At 43.9% G+C, this 19,424-nt stretch overlaps 1 long non-coding RNA gene across 1 annotated transcript; it reads right to left on the reverse strand.

The window, feature by feature from the left end:
* Positions 1–1,831: 1,831 nt before the first annotated feature.
* On the reverse strand, positions 1,832–19,190 carry LOC120849781. The gene is made up of 5 exons (XR_005717995.1): positions 19,053–19,190; positions 16,073–16,148; positions 14,512–14,588; positions 12,384–12,513; positions 1,832–2,391 (listed from the first exon to the last, which is right to left on the reverse strand). It is a non-coding gene; the product is annotated as an uncharacterized LOC120849781 (long non-coding RNA).
* Between the last annotated feature and the right edge of the window lie 234 nt (positions 19,191–19,424).

Below are 19,424 nucleotides of genomic sequence, written 5' to 3' on the forward strand. Positions count from 1 at the left end.
TGGATCATGCTATTCACATCGCACTCAGCCGTCTTTTGGTACGGAAAGTTCTTATATACGTCGATGATTTTTTCATTGTGTATAAAAAGATGTAGAGAGTGACACTGTAAACCAGCTGTTCAAAACCTTTGGCTTAGGCCTCGAGTTTAAGTTTTAAAAAAACCCAAGAATGGCACCTTGCAATTTTTGTGTATTTCATATTCCGTCCAGCACAATCACCTCTGTTGGTCCTTTTCTCCCCGATCAAAGAAAAATATTCTTCCGTACACGTCCTCCCATTCAAAGTTCGTAAAAAGAGGCACAGAAATCGCCATTTTAGGATCGGCCCTGTTTATGTCCTATTACCACGCTGCCAAGGATAGTTGTGGGTCTCAGCTTGAACGCTTAAGCACGTCTGGGTTCCCCTCGCAAGTGCTTGTTGAGGTTTTGGAGTCCCTGTTACAGAACGTGAAGGGGATTCACAAAGACATACCTTATTTAAAGAGGAAGCGCCCGTTAGTGGTTCCCTACCTCCATAAATTTTCCTACGATATAAAACAACTTGCCAGCAGGTACGAGGTCCCGGTAGTGTTTTCTGTTCCCTACAGGATAGCCGAGATCTGTTCTAAAGTTGGTTCGGTTATTGACAATCACTCAACACGAGGTACCAAAAGCGTCACAAGCAACAGTTTGTTCCCCGCTCAGAGGGTGCTGCGTACAGGATCCCCTTAACTAGTGGTGGTTGGTATTTTGGACACACTGGACGATGTCTTAATGACCGACTCCGTGAACATTTCTATTCACTTCACGTTACAATGGGAGGCCTCCTGCCCTTACACTGCCTCACCTGTCAGTGCTCACCAACTTTTTCGGTGACAATAATATTAGGACGATAGCGAGATTGGCAAACTAGAGCAATTTTAAAAGCATATCACATCCAAAAATCAAACCAGCGTTGTGTGAGTCGCCCTTTACAATCTTTGAGTGAGAAGGAGGTAGACTTCCTAGCCAATGGATACAAGTGATCTTGGCCGGCCTGTACATTATGAAAATATCTTTTTTTTTCTCTCATTGTTGTCGTTTCTTTTTCTTCTTCTTTTTTCTTTTTAATAATGTATCTTTTCTTTGTTTACCTTGTGGATGCGCGTGGCTCTTATGTCTAGAGCTTCCTCTTTCTTTCTCTTTCACAATACATAAGTTTGAAATCAGCGCTCTATCCTGTATTTTATTTTCTTTCACCTGTGCTTGTGCATCTGTTTTAGGTATGGCTTCGCGTCCCTGTGGTTGAGGCCGGACTAGTACACCCCAGACATGTCAAATCCTTGCACTGGTACGCTCCTTTGGGGAAGGCGTCCTCACGGATCCTTCGGGTTCGCAAGCCAGCACAGCGAGTGATGGTCTTTGACCACTCCGAATGGACTTCCGTACAAGTAGGAACGAAACTTGGTTATCGCCCAGACCACCGGAAGGCATTGCTTCTTCCTTGTGGAGTGATTGCTTTCCACGCTACTGATTTTCGAAAGGGAGACGTGAAAGTGCTAAAATAAAGACATAATCGTCTTGCTGGTATCTACATATATGTAATATAGACCTTAATTCTCCCGGTTCTACATCTCGTCTCCAAACTGACCCTCAAATGTTTTGTTTCTAAATATTGTATTTTGTTTTTAAATGGAAGAGTTTAGTTATCCAACATCTTCCTCTGTGTTCGTTTTCTTTTGAACCACTGAAGTATGTACGCTGGAACTATTGAGTTAAGCAAAATGCTCCCGAAGATGTCATCTATGAATTCGTGGAGCAATTACAAACACCTGAGGCCGCCAGCCTTTCTTGGGCAGTATTCTCTTTTTGTGTAGTTTATTAACCACCAGATGAATACTACATCCCTCATAATGCCAGAAAAAAAAATTATCACGACGCAAAGACGAGTTAGAATTACGCAACAAACATTATAGTAACTTAAAATGCACGAACCCCAACGGAAATGTCTTTCTCTGTTTAGGTAACATCATACTTCACAAACTCCAATAAAAAAGTCTTATTTCAAGTAACTTTCACGATTAATTATTTTTTTTATGTTGCAGAAAGAACAAAATTAACGAGAACGCACCGACGGAGTGGGACAGTTTAGTCTTGAGCGTTTGTGAAATATGTTCACTCGGAACTTTAGAACACATTTGATGGGCAGACAAGGCTCAAAACCGCTCAGGCAAGCTTGTGTCCTTCCAAAGTCCAAGCTTGTTCAGTCGGGGCCGGAGTGATGTCCTTCAGCGATTCCAGCTGAGCTGTTCAAACCTCGGCGTCAGTACGTTGTTTTTAGGCCGATTTCCTCGGAAATACTGGAACGGGCGGTCTCTGGCACGCACTAGTAACGAGGTCTTCACAGAGCGCCTGATGCCTTCGTCTTGAATTCTGAAAACAAAATGAGGCACCCGATTTAAGAACAAGAACGTAGAATGCACAGATAATACAATGTACCCTTTAGCTAAGTTAATATTCAGTCGTTACCTTCTAACATAACTAATCTCTCACCTTTACTGAGCTTTAAAAATATAAGGAAAAGTAAACTTTTTTATTGTGAACTATCCTGCTATTTCGGTCTTATTAGCTAAGTTCCACAGACCAATAAATTACTTTAATTGTCACAAATAGCAAGTTTATTGAGCTAAATGTTACACATCATTTCTGTTTAAATATTCTAGCAATTTTACAGTTAAATAGCGGGCATCGACGAGGAGGCGCAGAAGAGATTGACTTGCTCGAGTAACCTGCGATTTTTAGGCTCGTGGGGTCAAGAAATCGCGAAGTTTATAAAACGCATTCGTTGTCCCGGTTATCACAAAAAGTACCGGAATCTACTTTATATGTCACAAAACCTGAGCCTAGAAAAAGAAAGCATCAAGCTCACACATAGCCAACTGGGTTGTACGAACATCTAGTCTTAGCGTCATTATACCCCGCTTGCTCCTAAAAGTAAAAATTCACAAAAAGTATAAAGCCCGAGAGCACATAAACACGATTTATGAGCACAGCTTTGCCTTCTGACAGACATCCGGAAGAAGACTGTGTCCCGTTGGTGGTACTTCGTTATGATGAACGCCAACACCGGGATGAACAACGTCGTGCAATAGAGGCTTTGCAAAATACTAAGGGTGTAGCCGAGGAGCCATGCGGCAGTCTGGCAACGCTGTGAAGCCGCTCCCTAGCCGCCATGAGAAAGGAAGGCTTAGTGAACGGAATCGCCGCACTCGATGACATGCCTGCGCTTCGCTCCAGGTCGTCTTTCCTATTGGAAGAATAACCTTGCCGTTGTGCCGTAACTCAGTGAGCAGCGCATTCTCGATCTTTTTTCTGGAAGATCGTCCACAGAAAGGAGCTATGATCGGGGCTACAATTTGAGCAATGTTGACATCGCTGGAAAACAGGATCTCGCGCCAACTCGACGACGCAGAAAGACAAACCAAACGCATTGAAACTGTCAGGTCATCACACTCGTGTGCGGCGCCCGACACAAACGTCTCGTGACAACGCGTTAAATTTCGATCGCAACAAAAGCAACACAGCGACACGCGAAAATTTCTGTTCACATCGACAAACTCCGGCAAAAGCACTAGCTGCGTGATCGGCGAGCTGAACAGGCCTGTCTGGTAGCGACACACGTTCTTTACAAAACAAAAAGGAAAGAAATTGAAGTACCAAGAAAGTGACCGAACGACGCAGCTTAAAAGATTCTCCAAATAAATCGCACGACTAAAGACGCGAACAACGTGAAGCGTGCGCGCAGTGCACTTCAAACTTAACGCCGCCACTGTGTTCCGAAACATTAAGCTCGTCTCGGCTACTTAGTAATAAATTTGTCACCAAAACGTTTGGGATGCTTTTTGAGGATGGGATAGAAATCGGGAGCCCAAACAATCTTCAGATAGTTCACTCGGCTGCGGCAGGGACGGTTAGAAATGACAAATGCCGTGGCGGCGTTAAGTTTGAGGCGCACTGTACCTTTCGTCTGGACTCGTTCGTGTATCGCTACCGCTTTCAGAGCGGAACGCAGCAGTGGCTAGGAACGCAGCAGTGGGTAGGATTCAGTGTCGAAACTGCCTTAGCAGCTCGCAAAGCAGACGAGAGCTTCCTTTCTAATGGCGTCCACGTGGGATGTGCTCAGTCTTGCCACCATGGGGAGTACAGTGTTGCCCGACATTTTGCAAAGGCTGTATGAGCGCATAATTATGCAATTAACGTACTCCTTGAGGTCGCGGCATTTCCAAAGTTTTTAGACCGAGTTTGGGCAGGAATACTATTCCTGCCCAAATATTTGAAAAATAAATACTAGGACACATGGCGAAACAGCTAAAAAACTTATATTGAAAAAAATTATAAAAGTATGCCGCGATATGTATAAGAAATACATTTGATAGAGAAGTATTTTAAAGACAAATACAAGAATACATTTTGAGGGGCCGATATAGGCACTGAAATGCATTATTATAAGAGCATTATTTCGGATGTTTCTTGGTTCACCCCTAAGAGCATACGAAGAACAAAGAAGAAGCATGTTCTAAAATGCGAGATTTTGTTTTTAAACCAGCAATCGAGTTCGCTCTTCATGTTGGCGCCTGAATTACGATTAAATCAAATTTACAACAGAATTAACATCTTGTATTTTGTGAAGCACTAATGGACGCAAGCTATATTTTTCACCGTGGCTTGAGCGCGGTTTCATTTCGGCATTTCTTATCTTTCTGTGACATAATCGCAGGGACTTCTAAGCCAGTTTTGTGACCGCCCAAAAAAAGCTCGAGATGCCATTATGATTATGTTCAATCCGGACGTCTCTTTCAGCACTGACCTTATAACGTCACCTTGGAATGAAAAACAAGGAACCCGTGTCCTTTTATTTGTTAGTTGGGCGCGCCGAAAGAGCCTTTAACTTTTCGAATCGACTAGAATATTCGACCACCTAAAGTGTGGAAAACATTTGTTAACTTTTGCACAATAAAGAAGAGAGTCATGTGCCGTCAGAGACACGAAACGTCTCTGACAAAACTGTGAGGAGGTCAACATTTCTTATCAGACTATAACAAAATACATCGGCCTTCATATTATCGCGATATCAATAATACACCCGAAAGTGTATTTCGATAAATAAATACAAAATGCAGCTGAAAAATGGTATCGGGGCACAGAAATATAAATACAAAAAATATTTCTAAAATACTTTAGCGATACCTTCGTATCGCTATAACGCCCCACCCCGCGAACCTCCCCCCCCCCCCCCCCCCCCCCCCCCCTTCTTTCGTTCCCGGTTTCATGTAGACGCTAGGAAGACGCCTGCCCTACCTGTCAACATCGACATGTTTTTGGTCCTTAATCTACAAGTCTACATTTTTTCAGTGAATAAATATTCTGTTTTGAGCGGCGGCCACCTTATTGTGTTTCGCTACCATTCCCATTCGACACCTGGGGCAACATGAAACTTCGTCGTTAATGCACAACCATCCAGTAGGTGAAAAGGTTTGAGGCAGGTGCTCACTTAATCTGCCTTGTTGCCTTGTTATACGAAGAAATAACATGGGGTGCAATAAACACGCCACGTGTTGCGTTGTACGACAAAGTTCACCATTGGAAATGTGAGATTTATCACTGTTGCTCACTAAGGTCATCTAACCGTTCTGAGGAATGAAAATACCAGATGCACTTAGGTGTGCCACCTCATGAACAGCTTTCCCCTCCCCTTAAAATTAGTGAGGTTAACTAACACCTAATAAATAACAAGCCATTAGTTCTGATAGATATGTCATCAGCCAAGGCCGACGATCGGCACAGATTGGAGACGACGGTTGCATCAACGTTCGGCTCAAACTTGACACGAAGACGCGACCTGACGCAGCACTCGTTTCCAGTCTGTGTCCAGCCTTGGCCTTCACTGGTGACGCAAAAATGTCAGCGCTACGGCCTTGTCTTCTACGCGGTGCTGGGTTAACTCTTTGTGTAGAGTTTGACCTCAGCGCGAATTAAAAGATGCAACATACCACACTGTCTACACATTACGAGAGAACATCCCCTGGACAACGCGGCGTTTTCAATAAATTTCGATCGGCAAAAAAAAAAAAAGATTCCTTGGAAACTACTGCGCTGAAAACCTATTCCCAGAACAAAGGCGAAATACATCGCATGATATTGTCCCAGGAACATTCTAGGACAACAAGTAGATATAACATTATATAGGCAAAGCTGGGCTTGAAATTGACTGCTGATTGCGCGAAAGGTGCAGTAGAGACTAGTGCGATTAGAAATGTTTCTCGTCATTAAGGCAACAGTGCATCACACCACGTTTTCCGGGCAACAAACATCTTCAAGAAAGAAAACTGATAATAAAACGTATTGCTCGTCCTCGTCTCCAGAAATACGTTACCTTCGAACGCTTCGTGGTCAAAACATTTTTTTCTCATTCAAATCTTTGGTTCTGACACCCCCGCCTCATGCGCTATATAATAATGTCGTTTCATTGTGTAGACTGTAATACCTATAGAAATGTAATTAGTCTGTTGCGATAGTTTTACAAGGAATCTTTAAACTGCCGTGCAGTACTTCGTCATCTGGACAGAAAACTTGCACCACTTAAGCCAGCTTCGCATTTCACGGCGTACCATGGTTTTACTGAAAATAACTATCTCCTAACTCTTTTCTTTCAAATGCGTGCTCTGGTGTTAAAAGCTGAACGAAGATTGTTGATATATTCCTTCTTTCACCAGTGGCGGAACATCTCCAGTGGTCGATGTCTTTCCTTCCAAGGTATCCATAGATACGCAGTAAACATCACTCTTTATTGCTACGTTTTTAGCCTTACACTTTGCTGTCGCTTAGTGTAGGTCTCCGTACTGTGCTGCAGCAGTATTATAGGTAAAAAAAGAACGTCGTTGTTCGCAAAAAAAGAATGTATGTAGATATATTGATATATACAGGGTGTTTCAGAAACCGCAGGCCAAATCGCTCCTGCAAAAACTACTTATCACAACAAAAAAAGGCTTGTGGCATTTTGGTCCTGGGCCAGGGGCCCATTTACGAAAATTATTAAAGTCCGGGATAATTAACTTGTTAATTAATTTTGCCTAATTAACTTTTTTAATATTGGGTTTTAGGGCATGGTTTAAATTAGTAAATTGCTCAGCACCATCGAAAACCACTAAACCAACAAATTGCAGAACGATAGAAAGCACGCAAAGCATTTTACGGCTTTCTGAAAAATCGCACAAATTCGACGGGTGTTTAAGTTTCGGTTTGTTATCGGAGCGCATCTCCGCCCTTGGTGGCACCGCTTCCCGCGAAGCGATAGTGCAACCAACCTCTGCTGCGCTGTCATCGCGCGACCCAGCAGAGTCTCGTTGCACTATCTCTCCACGGGGCGCGGTGCTGCCGGGGCCGAGATGCGCTCCGATAATAAACCGAAACTTAAAAACCCGTCGAATTTGTGCGGTTTTTCACAACGCCGTAAAATGCTTCGCGTGCCTTCTATCGTTCTGCAATTTGTTAGTTTAGTGGTTTTCGATGATGCTGAGCAATTTCCTAATTTAAACCATGCCCTAAAACACAATATTAAAAAAAGCTAATTAGGCAAAAATAATTAACTAGTAATTATCCGGAATTTTAATAATTTTCGTAAATGGGCCCCTGGCCCAGGACCACAACGCCACAAGCCGTTTTTCGTTGCGATGAGTAGTTTTCGCAGGAGCGATTTGGCCTGCGTTCCCTGAAACACCCTGTATATATTGACAATTAGGATGAATAAAATTTTCCGTAAAAAGTTTTTTTTTTCTGTTATTGGTGACGACTGCAGCACTTCGCCTTGTCTACTTCGTACATTTTGAGTGGGCCGTTTGCTCCTTCCGTAAGCTGTTCACGTTGTGGAGAATCCCTCTGGTCAGTCTTGACAGTTGGTATCGGAACTATAAGGACTAACGACCTCTATCGGCAGTACTGTTGTTGGGACTGTGGTGATCTATTGAATTTCTCCCCGGTGATTCTTCTTAGCTTTATGTCTTGTAAAATATGCAGGAGGAGTGAATTGAGACGAGTGGTTTTGTTTTCCCTACATGCAGGTGGAGACATCTTGTGGTTGCTTAATGTTGCAAAACTATTCACCTTCTTTTTCATGGAAGTGCACCCTGATATTAACAATTCACATGCTTGAGAGTTTATTCCAAGAAGTTTATCCTAGGGGATCTTTTTCTTAAGTTGTCACCGATGGTTTCAAGTGCCGAGCAGTTCTAAAGGTGGACTTTAGCAATATCGACCACTGCAGCCTATGGAGACATGACTTTATAACATTAAAGAGTGCACGTCATTTTCATTGCTTCACAAACAACCAATAAAAAAACGTTTCGACAGCACTCAGCTTTCTATTTAGAGCTTATTTCATCGCATGTCCAGTTATCAGTTAAGAGCAGTGTTCTAATGTTATCAATCCGTAATTCTGTGGTTGTGGTACTTTTGGCGAAAAAATATGTGCCCAATGGTAAAACCGAGCTTCTTAAAATTGTCAGTGAGCTGTCTCAGAGGGCTTCGTATTTGTTGGTCGCATATAACTTTTGTTTCCAAGACGCATAATTAATATTGCCAAGCGCGCCGACCAGGCCTTTTGCATTTCACAGTTGAAGCATATCCACCGTGGAAGTAACAGCACAGAAATTAGGACGCCGCAAATGCAAGTCAGAGACGCCTTCCACTCATTGCTTTCGTAAAAATCTGAGCCTTCCCGAGGGTCACTATATATTCACACAAACATAATTAAATTTTATGAGGGTTGTAGACCTTACCAGTATGTGTTTTTTGGAGTTTATTTCCCATAAAATGGGGGGGGGGGGGGGGGGGGGGGCGAGAGGTCATAGTTTATTTTCCTAAGATTTGCTCTTGTTCTATCGTGCGGAATAAACGTTTGGTGTCGAACTGCAAATGGCCGTTTTATTGGGCTTATTCTGACAAAACCAGAATACAAACATAAGATTCCCCAACCTCCAGGCTGAACCAAATAGGGTTATTCCATGTCAAACGTCCCAGACGTTGCGCTCGACACCGTCCAATTTCTAAAAAAAAAAAAAAAAAAAAATTCATGGACTTTTGCCGCGATAACCGTAGTTATGCCCGAAAATATTTTTGACGAAAATGCTTTTTTTTTATTACGTGCGCGCGGTTTTAACTTTTAAAAACAGCGTAAAACTAGGCGTCACTCAATAATTAATGAAAAATCAGCTCTTTAGCGAAACACCCCAGATTATTTTTTTTCTTAAATATGCATAGCTTTTGACTTACAATGTGGTTGGGATTGTAAAGTTCTGTTTAATTTAAATATTTTTTAACTAAAAAGCTTTGAAATTTTTAACATATTTGTTATTTTATCAAAAATATCGAATTGCTCCTGGGACCTAATATAACTTTTTACCGGCTGTCCTGCAAGTATATAATCTATAAAGAATGTTTAAAACCGCTTAATTAAATATCTCGCAGTAAACAAAAATCCTGAAGTTGCAAAAAAGTGCGTTTTGACGCGAAAGCAGCCGTTTATTTCACCTTGAGGTGGTCCAAGTAAAAATACAAAATATGAACGATTTGGAAGAACAATCGATGATTTTTTGATTCTGAAAGTTTAATCAAAGTGATTTTTGTTTAAGGCGAGAAAACGATTTTTGAATTTGAACTTTCCCACCACAATCCGGCGTCGCTTCTTAAAGCTTTTCGCCGCACAGCACGCCACCTGCGACGATAGCTGACACGATTAGGTCCAAAAAAAGAACGGAGTTTTCCGTCGCTTTTTCTTGTCTGTCTTTCCGGCTACAAGGGAAGAAACGGCGGGTATCGTGTAATAATCGGAGGTGCCGCCAGCGCGTAGCAACAGCAGGCCCGTTGTGTCCTTTGTACCCGAGGGCGGCTTGAAACGCGAAGCCTAATACGGGCCGCATCAGTTGACGTGGACTTCTCCTAAAAAAGAAACGCGATGATATCGCCTCGAAATCTAGGTGTCACGCATACTGCGGTGAATAGCGGAACTATACAGCGACGCAAGAATTTGCCGTTTCAAAGGCGATTTAGACACAAACGAGGCCTGAGCCTCCAACTGCGCGCATTCGTTAACACCACATCGCCTTGTCATATGAGATTGCACGTTCACGGGACTTTCGTGCTGCTGTCTACATCTGTCCTGACGTCGAGAAGAGAGAGTGATTGCGATGTGTACGTAAGAAACAGCTAGCTTACTAGTGGATGCTCTTACCTGGCAGCGTTAAGCATTTGCTGATATCAAGACCCTGGAAGTCCACAGGAGGACAGAGCCGCGCAATACGGTCAAAATAGGAAGAGCCATAATGCAACAAGAGCAGAAAAAAGCTTTTTTCCATCAAGATGTACCAGACAACTCGAGGTCCTGCTTTCTACTTTGCGCACACCGTGACACTGTCGCACGCTTTGCCGAGCTCGACGGTGGCGTGCTGTGCAGAGAAGAGACGCAAGGTACGATGACAGGTTGCGGCGCGAAAGCTCAACTTCAAAATGTTTTTTTCTTCTTTAGAACAAATATACTTTAATTAAACTTTTAAGAACAAAAGAATAAACTCTTTTGTAGAAGTCACCATATTACGCATTTTTCTTTGGGCCACCTCAAGGCAGAACTGACGGCTCTTTAAACGGCAAAACGCAATTTTGCACAAATTTACTTGTTGTAGTTGTTGTTTTGCAAGATATTTAGTTGTACGGCTTGAAACTTTTCTGTGTACAGTATACCTACAGGGCTGTCAATAAGACTATTTACAGTAGCATGCAGCAAATCCATAGTTTGTAACAAAAAATATTAATTATTTTTTTAAAACTGCTTCGAGGATACCGAATTCCATGACCATGATACTTATTACATAGCAATCCAAATACCGTAGGGCTATTAGGCAAAAATATTTCAGTGTTCCGTAAAACAATCTTACTCTTTCATCAATTATTCAATGACTCGTCCACCCCCCTTTTACTAGTTCCAACCGCCATCACCCCATGAAATTTGTTTTTCGACAAAAAAAAATGCTAGAGAGGCACCACAAACATTACGGTGAAGAGCCATCAATTTTGTTTCAGAAATCGGAGGTGGCCGTGGGACCTTTGGCATGGCATGGAGAAGTCCTGGTCACTTGATGCCTCACTGCTTTTAGGCATCGCGTTTCGAGCCGCCCTCGGGTACAAAGAGCACAACGGGCCTGCTATTGCTACACGCTGGCGGCACCTTGGATTATTACACGATACCCGCCGTTTCTTCCTTTGCAGCCGGAAAGACAGGCAAGGGGAAGCGGTAGAAAGCTCAGTTCTTTCTTTGGACCTAATCGTGTCAGCTATCGTCGCAGATGACGCTCTGTGCGGCGAAGAGGCGTTAAGAAGCGACGCCGGGTTGTAATACGAGAATTAAATTTAAAAAAAAAAAGAAAATCCTCGCTTTAAACAAGATTTACCTTGATTAAACTTTCAGAATCAAAAGATTATCGATTGTTCTTACAAACCCATCATATTTTGTATTTTTACATGGACCACCTCAGGGAGAAATAAACGGCTGTTTATGCTTCAGAACGGACGTTTCTGCAACTTCGGGACTTTTGTTTACTGCGAGATAATTAATTGAACGGTTTTCAAATTTTTTTTTTTTATAAATTATATTTTTGCATGGCAGCCGTTAAAAGGTTCTCTTAAGTCCCGGGAGCAATTAGATATTTTTAATAAAAAAACTAAAATGTTAAAATTTTCAAAACTTTCAGTTTTTTTATATTTAAATTAAAACTTCACAAGGCCCAACCACGTTGTAGTTCAAAAGCCGTGCAAATTTAAGAAAAAATATTGGTAGGCGTATCACGAGAAAGCTGATTTTTCATGAATTATTGAGTGATGCCTAGTTTCACGCTGTTTTTAAAAGTTAAAACCGCGCTCACGTTATCAAAAATATTTTTGCCAAAAATATTTCAGGGCGTGAGTGCAAACATTGCGGCCAAAAGCCATGATTTTTTTTTCTTTGAAATTAGAAGGGGTTGAGCGCAACGTCTGGGACGTTTAACATGGAATGACCCAATACCGAAAAGACGACTCGGTCTCGATTAGAGAGGGGAATAAGATAAGGTTTCCGAAGAAAGATGCAACCTCGCGGAGGACCCAGTGTGGGCTGAAGTCCGGGTGAAAAACAACTGCAGTTAAAGGCTTCTTCCCGTGAAGCTTAGATTTTGTTTACACAAAGACACCTCCATTGTAATAAAACGTGCTCGGGGAGGTAATTTCCAGGGTTTCTTGGTATACGCCTTTGTATGAAATCGATAAAAGGCCGTTGTTGTTTCGATAATAACCGAGCATCTAGCTTCTTTATCACTATATAAAGCAGTTTCGTGTTGCATTACCCTTGCTCGTGGACCCTGCGACAGCAGAAGAGCCCTGTGAAGATTTCTTATCACCGCTGCATCAATGTATTCACAACAGTGTGATCCTGGTCCAGTGTGGCCAAGCAAAGGCCCTTGGAAGATGCAAATGCTGAAAAACAAGATGCATCTAAAGTAAACATCATTCATCTGTTGACACGCATTTATTCACTTTCACATTTTTTCATTTAAGTTATTTAAAATCTAAACACAAAAGGCGAACACAAAAGACCATGCAGACGATAAAGCGCAAGTGTCGTTTGTACTGTATTCTCTCCCCCCTCCCCTTGTTTTCGTATTTATTCACCAACACTTTTCACCATAGAAATTAGTGCCAACAGAAGCTGACTTTAAATGTCATTCATTGGTCTGTCGCTAAAATAAATGATATATGCTTTTAGCTAAATAAATAAACTGTAATGAAGCCAATTTATCGAAGGGGCTCTCACTACAAGAATAATGACTGAATTGCTCAAATGTTACATTTTTTACTCGACGCGAAAGAAGGCCGGTTATTGTGTATATCTTAGCACCCAATTCACGAGCCGTTTTTGTGAGATCAGGTGAACATTTACAAGGGGATGACATAACAAATGTAGACAGGAGGGAGTGATGAATTGCCGGCAGAGGAAACATGAATAATTTATTGTGGCTTTAAGTATTTTCTTGCATAACCGTGAAACGGTTTTCCAGAAATAGCAAAGATATTGCAGACAATTTGGTACGACTATTTTTCAGATATATTTCTACCACTGTTTTTACAAAGAAAAATTTAAAAACAAAACACTGATTGATCTTGATTCTTTTTACAGACTAGAAGTGGCCACAAAATAGACTTGTTTTTTTTTTGTCCATAAGTCGGATATTTGAATATGTCGTACTTCCTGTGAGAGGTAATTTTTTGGAACAAGTTTGTATTTAAGTCGCATTTTTATATTAGTTGCACTATTTTGTGCGGTAGGCGCGGCGAAACTGCCTTGATCCTAAACCCACATATTTGCATTGTGATCACAATAATACCAGTAGAGGCGCAACAAGGAAACCGTATCAATATCTACGAGAAGAAAAGAAGGATATTGAAGGCAAACAGACAACACAGCGAAAGCCTGTCTTGTCTGTTGCCACTCATGCAACAGGCAAGGCTGTGGGTGCGAAAACGGGCCTGGCCCTGTGGTTTGTTCTTTTTCCCATCCGCGTGTTCGCACAACCATCGTTGCGCCTGTTGCACAAGTGTTAACTTAGCACCCTACCGTGCTAAGCGCGCGCTTTTTTTTTCCGTGCTAAGTATACCAATGTAGTGATTTTCGACGAAGTTATGCAAGATATTAATGGAAACCATATGTTTATATTCACGAATTAAAAAATTTAATTTACAAATAGCGTTTAATTAAACCATTTACAGGTACGATAACCCCTCTATTATATACCCCAGAACGTATAACCCACCAGCGCAGACCGCATTAGTGTACCCTTCATAGCTTTTCTTAAAACATGTTTGTGAAAATTCCGAGGACACCTAAACACTTCCTATAAGTTGTGAATGTGAAGGTATCCTCGGCGCCGAGAGGAGCAGAAACGACCGCAGCGCCGGCAGGGTGTGCAACGGTGCGCCGCGCAGACCGCCCTGGCTCGCTGGTGACTGCTGCGCCGCTGGGTAAGGCCGCGGCAGAAGTGCGAAGCTCGGCGCGGAGTCAGGAGTGTTTTACAATGCATCTGCGTTGTGTGCTTTTCTTCGTGTTTTACTTCCGAGACGCATCGCAACCGATGGGGCTTTAGATGCCGTTTCGATCAGCCAATCGGAAAATTAGAATTTAGGTTTCATTTTTCGCGGTTACCGACGCCGCCAGCTTCGCTCCATGGGACAGTTCATGCTTTCGCATTAAAACACCCCGTAAAAAGAATTTAGTCACTGTAAGCACAATCAACGCAGAGGGAAGTGTCTTATGGTCACGTTCCTTGCTTCGCAATTCGCTTTTCGGCGCTCTTACAGCTGGCTAGAGCCCCAAACTCATCGGCTGCCGACGATAATAAGGTGCAGGGGGCACGCCAGGCCCCAAGTGTCTTAAACTACAGGTGACTCTAGTGTAGCAGTCGCTTCCGAGGTACTCACTATCCATTTCTGTGGAATCACTTCGTGGGGAAACTTGGACTCGGTCCACCACGTCAGGCACCACCGGATTCCAGGATCTGGGAAAGTATCGCAGTTTGTCAGCTGTGAAAACTCGACGTTCTCTACGAGAATGTGAAGCTTGCCGGCTTGAATATCTAGTGCACATGTTTGAATATCGAACATGTACACAATGTTCAAGAGGGCGCTTCTTTTGTGCAAAAATTTCGTGTTCAAAGCCGCCACCGTGCTCCGCCGTGATGCGGATCGGTACAAGAAATATCCGAAATCTTCTGTCGTCGCTAAAAAGTGTAAAATTCATCCTGCACTTTTTCTCGCACTCACCTATGATCGGTCAGAATACCAAAATCCACACCACTCGTATAGGGCACTGTTCGAATTCTGTTCCTATCTCCTCCTCTCACTACTGTCCCCACTTTTTTTAATTTTTCCACAAGTACTTTTAGACGTATAAACTTTTAATTACACCCCCATTTCTTTCTTCTCTTAATTCTCTATTTTCTCGAGCCTACAAGTGAGTCTTTCTAACAGGATAGATAAGAGTTTGCAAAAGCATTTACTTACTTTTCACGCATTTCGAGAGCCCCCTCCCCGCGTGCTTTATTTGAATTCACTCTTGCCGAACGTGGACCTCGGCGAAGGTACAGAAATTACCTTTAAATATTTACCAATAAAAACACGGGGAGTATAAAAGGTTTAGACATGTGACCAAATAAACTGAAGTTGAAAACCACGTGACGTGTTTTTCATATTTTTAATTTATTCGGTCACGTGTGCACACGGAGGGCTTTGAATTTGTAAAGACACTCCTTAAGGAAGTGCCATCTTTCTAAGCAGCACTCTGTACTACCATACAGTGGATCAAAGTGAACTCTACGGGCCATCCCAGCCAGTCCAGCCGCTGCGAATGTACACCACGTGACAATGCTCCTCGCAAAGCGTCACCTTGCCCCTCCCAAAGGTCACGTGACGCTCACACGGCATCGGATTGGCTCCGACATAACCGTTTATACAGAGAGAGTTTGGCATTCTTAAAGGCCGACGACCAGACTTTAGATTCTGCAAGGCAGAAGATACTCCTCACCATGGGGGACGAGGAAACCGGCAACGGTAGACAGAGTAGAAGGGGGAGAGGAGGACGCGGGGGGAAAGGTGGAAAGCGCGAACTGGTCGTCGGGCTTTAGCGAGATTTTGACAGCCTGGCAACCACAGCAGCCTAGGCTGACAAAAGGAGAATGATCACTTTCGTCCGCCATTTTGTGGCTCCGACTCATAGGAACTCTATGCGATTTCTCAGGAATAAAGGAGACAAAGAAGTAACGCCTTTTTGTGCTAACGCGAAATCTTCTGATTCTAGCGGGCATCAAGCTCCGCCCATTGGCCAAACTCTCTCAGTATAATCGGCTCTGGGTTCCCATGTCGGGTAGCGTCCGCTGGGGCCCACCGTAGCGTGAAAGAGAAAGCGTAGATGGCCGTCGGCTTTACAAAACGAAAGGGAACAACGCGACTGAATAAGGGCGAGTAGAGAGCTCGCCGTTCTCACCTTTCAACCGGACTGGGCAGCTTGCTTCCAGCCAACCAGACAGCAGCAACGTTCATTCGGCTGGGACAGCTTGACCCTGCGCCCCAAATGGCAATCATTATTTTACGTATCTTTTTTGTGTGTAAAACAAAACAAGCTACACTCTAAAAAAAAAGTTTGTGCGTCTACTTTCACGCACAACATTCGGAGAACTAATCAGCGGAACTTATGGAGGCCGCTCAGCGAATGACGATGCCCGAAATATCTGTTTAGACCAAAAAACGCAGACTGAGTTGTGACATTAAGCAACGAAAGCGTGACGTTTTGCATTGCTTAATGTCACAACTCAGACCGCGTTTTTTGGTCTAAACATATATTTCGGCATGTCATTCGCTGAGCTGCCTCCGTAAGTTGCGCTAATTTGCTCTCCGAGTGTTTTGCGTGAAAGTAGACGCACAAACCTTCTTTTAGAGTGCATATGGTTTCAAAAAGGCAGGGCGTCTTCTAATCGTACCATTATCGCTCGACGCCAAGAAAAACGTACCCTTAGCGACCCTTCGCGATTGCCGAAGAACCAATCCAAAAGCGTGCTCATAATCGGCCGCGCCATGCGTTCCATAAGCTACTCTAAAACGGACAATACGATGAAAAAAAAAAAGAAATGAAATATGCGTCATTAAATGTTTACTCAATCGTTGCAGCGACATGCGGAGATATACTTTGCTCCGAATATTAATAAGAAAATATAAAGTTTTGTTGTTGTTGTTGTTGTTGTTGTTTTTTTATCCAAAAACAAATTACGAGTCGCCGAACGCTCATCATCCGCCCAGATACATAGTGCTAGCGGTTTTAACCAGATGCCGAATCTAAGTGTCATCTTATTCACAATTTCATAACTAGTTTTCTTATATTTCAGTGGGAAAATGGCGGCCGATGTCGCTCTCCAATAAGTGGAGCTGAATGCCGCCAATTATTAAAAGCTGGCCCAAGCGAACACCATTCCATTCAAATTTTTAACAAATCACAGAACGCTTTCGTTTAAGAAACTGGTAAGTTCTGAAACTTCAGGATCTTGTTCGAACCGCTAGCCCTGCATTTGAGCCAAGAATGAACGTTCAGAATGCATAGTTTATTTTTGGCGGCTAGAAAAACGCAGCAATTTAACCTCTTTACTTTTTTGTTTGGAGGAAAATAGGTGTGTGTGTGGGGGGGGGGGGGGGGGGGGGAGGAACGTAGTATACATGGACTTGACGTGCTAGAAATTTTATTATTCTTTTCGTGATAGCCCAATCCGCGGCTCTTCGAGGGCCCAAGTGTAGTCTACGGCTTTCTGGTAAACCTAACTAACCCCCTCCCTCAGACAAATAGAAAAAAGGCAGCTTGCGTTTTGTCAGCTTTGGAGCATCATAAGCATATCGGACAAGCGCCTTGTTTTTCGAATGGAGAATCACAATAAGGAAACATACTGAGCAATTTATGAGTCGAATTCGCCGTGGCCACCAACTGAGCAGAAACAAAGATGTAAACAACAGCTTCCCCGTTCACCCCCCCCCCCCCCCCCCCCCAGCCCGGCTTTTTATTTAGGCTCTTCACTTAAAATGATTCTGTTTTAGGACTCTTTGCATGTGTCCACCTGGCCACCTCTGCTGTAGCCACTGACATCTTAAAACATTGCCGCGCGTTACCTCCTATGTGCACGCTGCTTGACGTGCTCCTCACTCACCAAACTTTGAGTCGTTATATTCCGTTCGATTTTCGAGAGCTTTAGGGAATCGTTTTTGTTTTTGTTGTTTTAGAGCACAGCTCTAAAGGCCCGTTTCCGGCATTAGCGGCGTCGCCGTCGCCGTCACTGTCGGCGTAACCGCGAGGTCACGTGACCACCCCTAGGTTACGTGACCCCCCAGGTCACGTGGCACCCCAGGTCAGGTGACCTCCCCCCGAGGTCACGTGACCCCCACTCCGAGGTCACGTGACCCCACCTTGAGGTCACGTGACCCCCTGAGGTCACGTGAGCCCCTGACGTCACACGACACCCCGAGGTCACATCACCCCACCCTGAGGTCACGTCACCCCCCTGAGGTCACGTAACCCCCCTGAGTTCCCGTGACCCCACCCCGAGGTCAAGTGCCCTTCTGAGGTCACGTGACCCTTTCTTAGGTCACGTGACCCTTCTGAGGTCACGTGAGCCCCCTGACGTCACACGACCCAACTGAGGTGGCGTGACTTCCCCCCTGACGTCAAACGACCCCCCTTGAGGTCACGTGACATCAAGGAGTCGCCTATCCCTCAGTACCCTTCCATCCTCCTCCTCAAGAGCTGCGCTCTAACACGGCGTTACAAGTAAGCGGCTTTCATTTTTTCACATCCGATACGGTATGATGGGCCCTCCGTCATGAACTGCGCACGTGCTACCAAAGAAGACTCGCACACATGCACACGTGCGAGACTGAGCAGATCTTTCCATGCCCATGTCCTGCGGCGCTGAATACATCGGCCAAGCGGCTCGCTGCGTAAACCACCGGCTCCGGGAGCATCATAAAGAAGTAGACGATGCCGCACCCAACAGTCGGCCCCCGATAGGCACGCAAAGACGGGAATATCACGGGTGCGCTTCCGACTTTGCCGCCACGACCACGCTAGCAAATATTCGTGACCGCGTCGGGAGGAAATGTAGGCCTCAGGAATGGTGACGAGCCCGGAAATTATAAGCTAATCGTCTCTTTCGCACGGAAAGACTAAGGCCCTGTTATCTCTTATGCCCTTTTATCCCGGCCCTCTTCCTTCCAATGTCTGAGGGCGTGGCATTAGCGAGTGCGCCCCCGAAAAATATTCCTGGCTTCGGGCCTGCAATAAGCCATAGCTAGACACTAATGGATTTACATGACTGAATATTTATATCATAGCGTGCAATATGTTTGAGCCGACATAATAATCCTTTTTTTCCGTTCTTGCAATGGTTGGATGTCTCTCTCTCGCTAAAGCACATAATACCGAAGCGCACCTTGAGGGTCCTTGTGGAAACTGTGCCTCGTCCACAGTCTTACTGCGACGACGACGACGAAGGCCAGAAGCGCGAATCCCAGCACCAGCGCCATCAACACAGCAAGTACAGGGCTAAACTTCACCTGCCATGTCGCCTCTGCAAAGTCCGCAAAGAGCACAACCGTCAAACAAATAGAAGCATAGCTTAAACGCCCCTTTTGTGTCTCCTCGTACCACGAGTGTTTATTTTGCCAGATTGTGCAATTTTTTCCGGTCTTTTATTACAGCAGTCAAGCCACAAGTAGCAAAATGATTGTTTTACGACTGTGCAAGAAACGAAGGCTATCTAGCTTGCGGGAATCCCTCGCTAGATAATTTTCACTTTATTATA

This window comes from Ixodes scapularis, unplaced genomic scaffold (genome assembly GCF_016920785.2).
Source record: "Ixodes scapularis isolate PalLabHiFi unplaced genomic scaffold, ASM1692078v2 PGA_scaffold0__279_contigs__length_252992795, whole genome shotgun sequence".
NCBI lineage: Eukaryota > Metazoa > Arthropoda > Arachnida > Ixodida > Ixodidae > Ixodes > Ixodes scapularis.